The sequence below is a fragment of the Limulus polyphemus genome, unplaced genomic scaffold (assembly GCF_000517525.1).
Source record: "Limulus polyphemus unplaced genomic scaffold, Limulus_polyphemus-2.1.2 Scaffold4052, whole genome shotgun sequence".
Classification (NCBI taxonomy): domain Eukaryota; kingdom Metazoa; phylum Arthropoda; class Merostomata; order Xiphosura; family Limulidae; genus Limulus; species Limulus polyphemus.
Genome location: NW_013669662.1, coordinates 42,296 through 50,154, shown reverse-complemented (window position 1 = coordinate 50,154; position 7,859 = coordinate 42,296). Strand labels below are relative to the sequence as shown.

Below are 7,859 nucleotides of genomic sequence, written 5' to 3'. Positions count from 1 at the left end.
CAACGAACGTCAATAATACTTCTGACTGCAGTTCAATTACTCACTATCTACACACACATTACCTTCTCCCGTCAGGTTGTCACCCTCTTTTATATACGAGGCTAACATATATCTAGTAAATGCTAGGGCATTCACGAAGGAACAAGATGCTTCTAGAAAATAGGTGGCGTCACACTAGTCACGTGACCTCGATGGCGCAACAATATATATACATTTTATACAGAGATTGTTCTCGAAGATTACTGTTACACTTAACACACTTTTAAAGGGTTAACATACCAATAGCATTCAGTTTGCATGTATAAACAACATTTTTGGAAATTTAACATGAGTATTAAAACACAACACATTGTTTTTTATCTGAATATATACCACAATAAGCACACTTTCACGCATTTTTATTTTAAGTACATGCATGTAAATATACGTTCCAAATACCATTAAATGTAGTGTTTGCTTGTTTATTGGTTTTCGTGCAAACTACACAACCAATATTTGCACTGTAGCCGTCACTAATTTTAAAGTGATAGACTAGAGGGATGGCAGCAACACCACCCACCGTCAACTCTTGGGCTGCTCTTGTCAGACAGAATAATGGGACTGACCGTCACTTTTATAATGCACCCACGACCCCAAAGTGAATAGCGCGATCTTTATTTTTGTTTTGTTTTTGGGGGGGGGGGGGGCAATGAGACGTAGAACCTCGGATCCACAGTCCGAACTTCAAACCGCTTAGCCGTGCTCGGATCTATACCATAAAAACTCCATATTCAAATTACATTGTCTTCTATGTCAGTTGAACATAAATAGAAAACGTGAATAGGGATTTCTAACCGTAAATAAATTTCTATAGAACTATTTTCTCGGGCAAATAAAAGTCTCAGGGTTTTATATAATTGTTTAGCAATTCTACTTCAGGGGTCTTAATAACAACACACATCTGTAACAACTACAGAGTTTATATATTCAATTTAATCAGTTTTTCTTAAGCAGTTTCTTGCAAGATGACTAAAAACTAACAAGATTAACATTATGAGATGTTACTAATGCCTGGGTAGTATCTTGGTTGTACGAACATTATTTAAACATCAAACCAGTAATACTTGTTCAGCGAACGTTAATTTTACCAACTAAATTTCTGTAAGCTCGCTGTGCTGTATGAAACAGGTTATTCGCTACAACCTGAAAGGTGCATGTATTATATATTTCTCAGAACACTTCAATTGTTCGGAAAAGGTCATCTTACAGATCATAAATGTCGCTTTGTCGTTATTTACCCAGCATTCGTAACATATATATTTACAATCAATTTAAATTCATGAAACTTAAAAAAAATAACTGCGAAGGAAGACTGAAAACTAACATTATACCCTGTTACTATATATATATATATATATATGTGTGTGTGTGTGTGTGTGTGTGTGATCATATTAAATTTACTACACATTATTCTAATCTAAAGATGTAAACAGACTCCATATCCTTTTGAACTTCTGAAAGTCCTTCAAAATACACTTCTTATCAATAACTGATCTACTGTACAGTACCATGCATCTCTGGTTCATATTCATTGGCAATTGTCTGCAATTCTTATGATTATCAGGCCCTTTGGGCCCTCTTTTGGCTCAGACTGCTTTCACTGTGGGGGCATACTTATACCACTGTTTATATTGAAATTTTTACACTGGCAAGTCTTTATTATAGTACTGTAAAGTTCAAAGGTAATGCTATAAATTAATTAAGTCAGGAGTTCCTAAACTTTCCCAACTAGTAAACACCTGAGTACCCAGACAATTTTCCGAGGCCCATGCGCAGTTGGGGGAGGGGGGTTACTGTTCTAATATATTTCAGTAAACTCTTATAAATAATTTTTAAATAAATTTATTTATTGTGGTTCTTCTGTGACACAAAAGTTTGAAACTACTGCCCTAAGTCATTGCATACAATTTCATATTCTCAAAATCTGTAAAAATACATACTTTTTATTATCCAGCTCATGGAAGAGCTTAGTATAAAAATCAGGGTAAGGCATTCTTCACATTCTATTGCATATACTGGTGCAATAATTATCCAATATCAAGGAAAGCTTTCTGTCTGTCCGTGGATACATCTCCTCCTAAATGAGAGTTGACCAATCCAGACAAACTGGCATGCTAACTTAGTAGTCCAAAAGCAAACCAAATTCATATCAAACTTTCCCATATATTGAAAAATAAATATATTTTATAGAATAACCCATATATCGTTACTGCAGTAGCTATTGTAAATAGCTGAGTTTGAACAAAGCAAACAAAAATTCTACGAACCAAAGATTGTAAATGAAATTTTCAGCATTTTGGCTAGTTTCCCATAATAACCAAAATATACAATAATAAAATATCCAGCTATAATGTGGAGAATAAAGATATTGCTGCTGTTTAAGTTTCTTACTCTTTCTGATTCACACCATTTAACATCCACTTAAGCCTGAATTAGAGAAGTATTTCATAATTAAAATATTTTTAGGATATTTCTTACATCTTGATGTAGAATATAGTTTTCTGTAAAAATAAGATTCAAGATTATTATGATATTTAATGCATAAAATATACCAAATTCAGACAGTAGAAATCTTTACCACATCTCTACTGTGAAATGGGCTGCTTTAAACAAGAAATGATGCAACTGCTTTGCCATTTCTGCCAAGTTTTCTACTCAATTTCTACACTTCCTTTTTTCTGATCCACTTCCCCTGTCTTACAACAATTTTCTTGAAGTACTGAAATATTATCATAGCTATATCAAATACCTTATGAAGTAAAGTACCATTACTATGTTTACTCTACTGATCTAAGTGTGAAGAATAATGTTTTCAGTAGTCCTGAAATAGTGTATTAGTACTATAAAAATAACATTGCTTGTTGTACTTGTGAAATACTGACTAGGATAAGATAAGGTTAACAATGTCTACTGTAGTTCGGAAAGAACGGCTGGAATAAGATAAGGTTAAGAATGTATACTGTAATATATAAAAGTGTGTGGAATAAGATAAGGTTAATAAGGTCTACTCTGCTATTGAGATGACAATTTTTTAGTGTAGTTTGATACAGCAACTAGAACAAAATCAAAATAGCAAGCTTGTTGTGGTGCTAAAATACTGAAAAAGTACGACTTGTTAATTCAAACATGACTTGCAAAACAATTTTTAAATATAAATCAGAATACACACTATGTTGTAAAATTCAAATTATCATAAAATATTATACAGCCAATATTAGAATGAAGTATTTACATATAGTTTTGTTTATCAAGATTTTTCAGTGATATTTATGAAATAACTTTGCCTAAAGATTACCAACAAACTGGAAATCTAAATTATCATAGAAAATTAGGTAAGAAATATTCTTAGTTGGATATCACAGGTTACAATATTAATCATACAGTCTATATACAAACACCTTGCATTAGATTTATAATGATAAACATTGTTGAAATGATATTGTACTGAACCAATTTTTTTTTATTCCTTATCTGATATTTTTAAAACAATCCCACAGAGCATACATTGGAGACTAATTTGTGTCTAATTCTAATTACTAGACAAGCATACAAGTGTGGCAGGCAAAAAAAACATGACCCAGATAAGTGCTCCATAACACTGTGACTCTTTAATCAACTCCCCCCTCCTGTATCTCTATATAAACTGCTTATTAGCTTCTTACTTTTATTTATTTAATGTTGCTACATAGTATTTTTTAAGAAAGTAAAACTATGTTCAAGATTTTTATATGACATAATAATTTTTCTAAACAATAATTAAACTTTAGTTTTTTGATGAGAAGATGTAACATTTTGAATAATAAAAAAATTTATACAAAAAATTTCTCATACTCCAACTCTAACATTCTAGGTGGGACACATACTTTTCAAAATATCACAAACATACCTCAATTTGCCCACAAAACATTTAAAATTGTACCAACTTATACCAAAAACACAATTTTGGAATTTTTACAATGCAGTTCCAAAGCCAGTTTTATTCATTTAATTCTGTCTCTGCATTATTAATTTCCAATAACATACAAAAATACTTGTATCTTACAGTACTTAACTTTCAAGTTCACAAACAAATGTCTTAATGATTATCCCAGAAATAACACATTGGCAAATACCTTGTACTATATTAATAATTTGATTTTTTTCTATTTTGAAGAAATAAAATAAAAAGTTAAAAATGACTTAAAATAGTGACAAGCTTAGAAATTACGTAATTTATCAGTAACTATTAAGAAAACATTAGATTATAATACGCAACAGTATTTTCTTAAATACATTAATGAACCAATGATCTGCTATTAGGTATTTATCAAAGCTATCCAACTGACTGTCTCAGCCTTGACAGTGGCTAAAAAAAAATATCAAAATATAAATATGATTTTCACTGATTTAGAATATGAAAAATGTTGTGGAATGATTGGCCTGATGTCACATAGGCATCCTCAGAAAGTTTTCCAGAAGGGGAGACAAAGTAGTGTGAAATTGTGCAGTGAATAAAAAAAAAAACTTGTAAATCCATATACATAAGCTGAATGAATAAAGAAAGAATTATGTTTCTCATTTTCCAGGAGAGGGGGAGCCCCTTGCCCCACTGCAGATGCCCATGCTTGATGATGCAGTGTTTGTTTGAAATTTTCAGAATTGCAATGGCTAAATATATCAATGTTAATGACTAGCTACATGTTCTGTTGCTTGTTTGTTTTTTTTTGTGAGTGAGGAGATTACCTTGATGGAATTAATGTCTTTCTACCACTCAAATTTTTATTATGTTTTTATAAGTATGCATATATGTGTGTGTGTGTGTGTGTGTGTGTGTGTGTGAAGTTTTCATAGTTATTTAGACTGTAGTGGTTAATATAAAAATATAATTATTTGTCCAAATATTTTGCCTATTAGTTATTTTTTGTAAATTCTATAACATTATTTTTGAATAGTTTTATAAAGCAATCAGTATGAAAACAGAATTGCACAAGTCTGCTTTGCTTTTTCAAAATTATACAGAACCAAAATACATGTAAAATATAACTTCGCTGAATATTTTATGCTACCAATAACTTCAGGTTCATTCCTGTTTTTAATGCATCTTTAGTTCTTTTAATATTCCTAAAAATAAATGTTTACATTAGTTGGGAAGATTTATGGACCTTCAGAGGATCACACTCTTGAAAACAAGATAAACAATAAATAAGAATTTATTTTGCTAAACAGTTACTAAATCCTACCTTAAAATTGTCAGTGTTTTTAGTATTTTCCTCAATAAATGCTGTAGTTGCTAAGTACAAATGTTTTAAAATCGACATAAGAAATGCCCATGTGTGCACAGAACCCGTGAGGTGGTTACCTTCAAATTTAATCTAAAATTTTAGCTCGTAACTCTTGTTTATCAAAAGTTATTTATGAAATTGTTGCACCTGTATATTCATGTTAATGATTAAACCAAATTATTTTACCTTTTACACAAGTTTATATTGAGCCTTATATCTTTTATGGTGCATACAGTAAGACCTCTACATGTACAGTTAACGCACATCATGAGCAATGCTGATAGCAGTTAAATAAAAATTGTATGTTTTGGACACTGGGAAATTACTTAATGACTATTTCACACCCAACTGTGATTGACCTAGTCAAACTAGAATGAATGATTATGCTTAAAACTTATAGCAACAATTTATAATTTGCAATTTTATGGAGTTAGACTACTGAATTGTATCAACATGCCTCAATTTTGCAATTTGAGATAGGACCACCATGAAATTTCCCAATACCCCTTACAGCCAGTTTGTTTTTGAATGCTGATCTGAAAGTATAAGTTATCCCTTAATATTCAAAAGCTTTAAATATGGAACCAATTAAAAGTTCTTAAGGTTGAATAAACAAAGAAAGATTTTCATTGGTTTCTTTTATGTTTGATGAGAAACTTATGGAGAATTCCAAGAGAGGTTAAATGATTAACCAAATTAGTTGTTATATGTTGGCTCTTACATTCTTGAATCTTGTTCACAATTACACAGGTTTTACTAAAACTACAAAAACAGTTATGCTTTTTTTTTAATGACCTTGTGGTTTTTATGCATTTTGATATATTTTATTATACTCAAAGACTCAAATTATAGTTTACCATATTTATATATTATGATTATATTCATAAATATAGCATTATTTTTTTATTTTTCTTAAACATCTGTATTTAAGTTTTCCTTTTTAGGTCTTACTGATAAAATAACCATGTTAATAATTTATGAGTCATGATAAGCTCTAATGTTTCTGCAACTGTTATTATTGGTTTTAGTTTTACATTGGAATAAGAGTAAAAAAGTATTTTTTTGGCCAGTGTTCTAATATATTTAGTAGTAGGCTATAACTTATAAAAGAAATGTGTTCAATCAATATTTATTTCAATATCCTATTTAACTTCAATAAAACTAAAAAACACAAACTTTACTAGTAACTATTAATACAGATCAAAGCATGTTACTTACAAGTTACACAGACCAATTCGTTAAAAAGTGTTGCTAATCAAATATACCGTTCTTCTTATAAATATATTTTAAGGATCAAAAAGCATTATTTCACTAGAAATAGTATTACTACTAAATTCACTTCCTAGACATTTGGTTTTTAGTACCTTATTACTAATGGTTTAAATAGTATGTTATATATATAGTTGGATAGACTTAACGTACAAGTTACAACTTATAAACCTTTTAATAGGCAATTAAAAATTGTCTAGACATTGATTAAAGTCCATGTTGCATTTTTATTTTCTATTCAAATCGAATAATATTATCTATGGCCTTAGACTTAATATTAATCGTTATGCCTACTGACTACACATACCATGACATTAATATTATTATTCTTAATAAATACATCTGAAAAACATTAATAATATTATATAATATTACTCACGTTCAAACGGTAATAATTCTTGCTTCAGTTGATAATTTCCAATAAAGTCTATATCTCAGTTTAAACTGCATAGTTTATTATTATTAATGATAATCCTCAAATAAATGCAATATATTGATTAAATTTGCCTATCTTATGCAATCTTTTGTTGTCTATGAGTACGATTCTAAGAGTAGTACCAACGCTGCTGCACCGCGCTAAATTACACTTGCATTAGTTCGTTAAATCGCTCCCACACGTAACCACAGGCCGACCTGTTTTAAATTCTAAGAAACTTTCTGGAATGTCTATGCTCTTTCATGTACGTCACGAATTAGTGGGGAATTCCAACAGAAAGCGCAAACACATAATTTATTTCTCAGTTAATTTTATAACGATCCGTAATTATAAATAATGTTTGCTGTGTAATAATTCTTTACGATTTTTGCCACGTGAAAATTGAATATTTCAAAATGAGACAGCTTCAAAAGCTTGAAAGTTGTTGGCTGTTAAAAAATATTTACAATATATTAACTTTAACAATAGCAACCTTCCATAATTTGTGCCCACCAGTGGCACAGCGGTATGGGTGTGGACTTACAACGCTAGAATCCGGGTTGCGATACATGTGGTGGGCAGAGCACAGATAGCCCATTGTGTAGCTTTGTTCTTAATTACAAACAAACAGACCATAATTTGCTTGAAACATATATTTATTCAGATAATTGTTTCTCAATTTCCATGCAGCCCTGCTTTATTGTTAATAGCGTGGTATACAGGCATATTACATGTTTCCTACCCACTTATCTAAATACAAGTTTTCAAAATTCTAGTACATATTATATTGTTACGTCTCCGTTTGTTAATTAACTTTCCGTAACTTCGTTCCGACGAAACTTTAGCGTCACAAGTTCTTTACTTAATAAAACTGA

General features: G+C 30.5%; 1 protein-coding gene across 1 annotated transcript in view; it reads right to left on the bottom strand.

Annotated features, from left to right (window-relative positions):
* The window catches only part of LOC106470510 (cytokine receptor-like), a 58,861-nt gene extending 51,695 nt beyond the window's left edge, over positions 1–7,166 (bottom strand). Inside the window, exon 1 of the mRNA XM_013931068.2 lies at positions 6,949–7,166. The gene's annotated coding sequence lies outside the window, so the exon portion shown is untranslated. The remainder of the gene's footprint in view (positions 1–6,948) is intronic.
* Between the last annotated feature and the right edge of the window lie 693 nt (positions 7,167–7,859).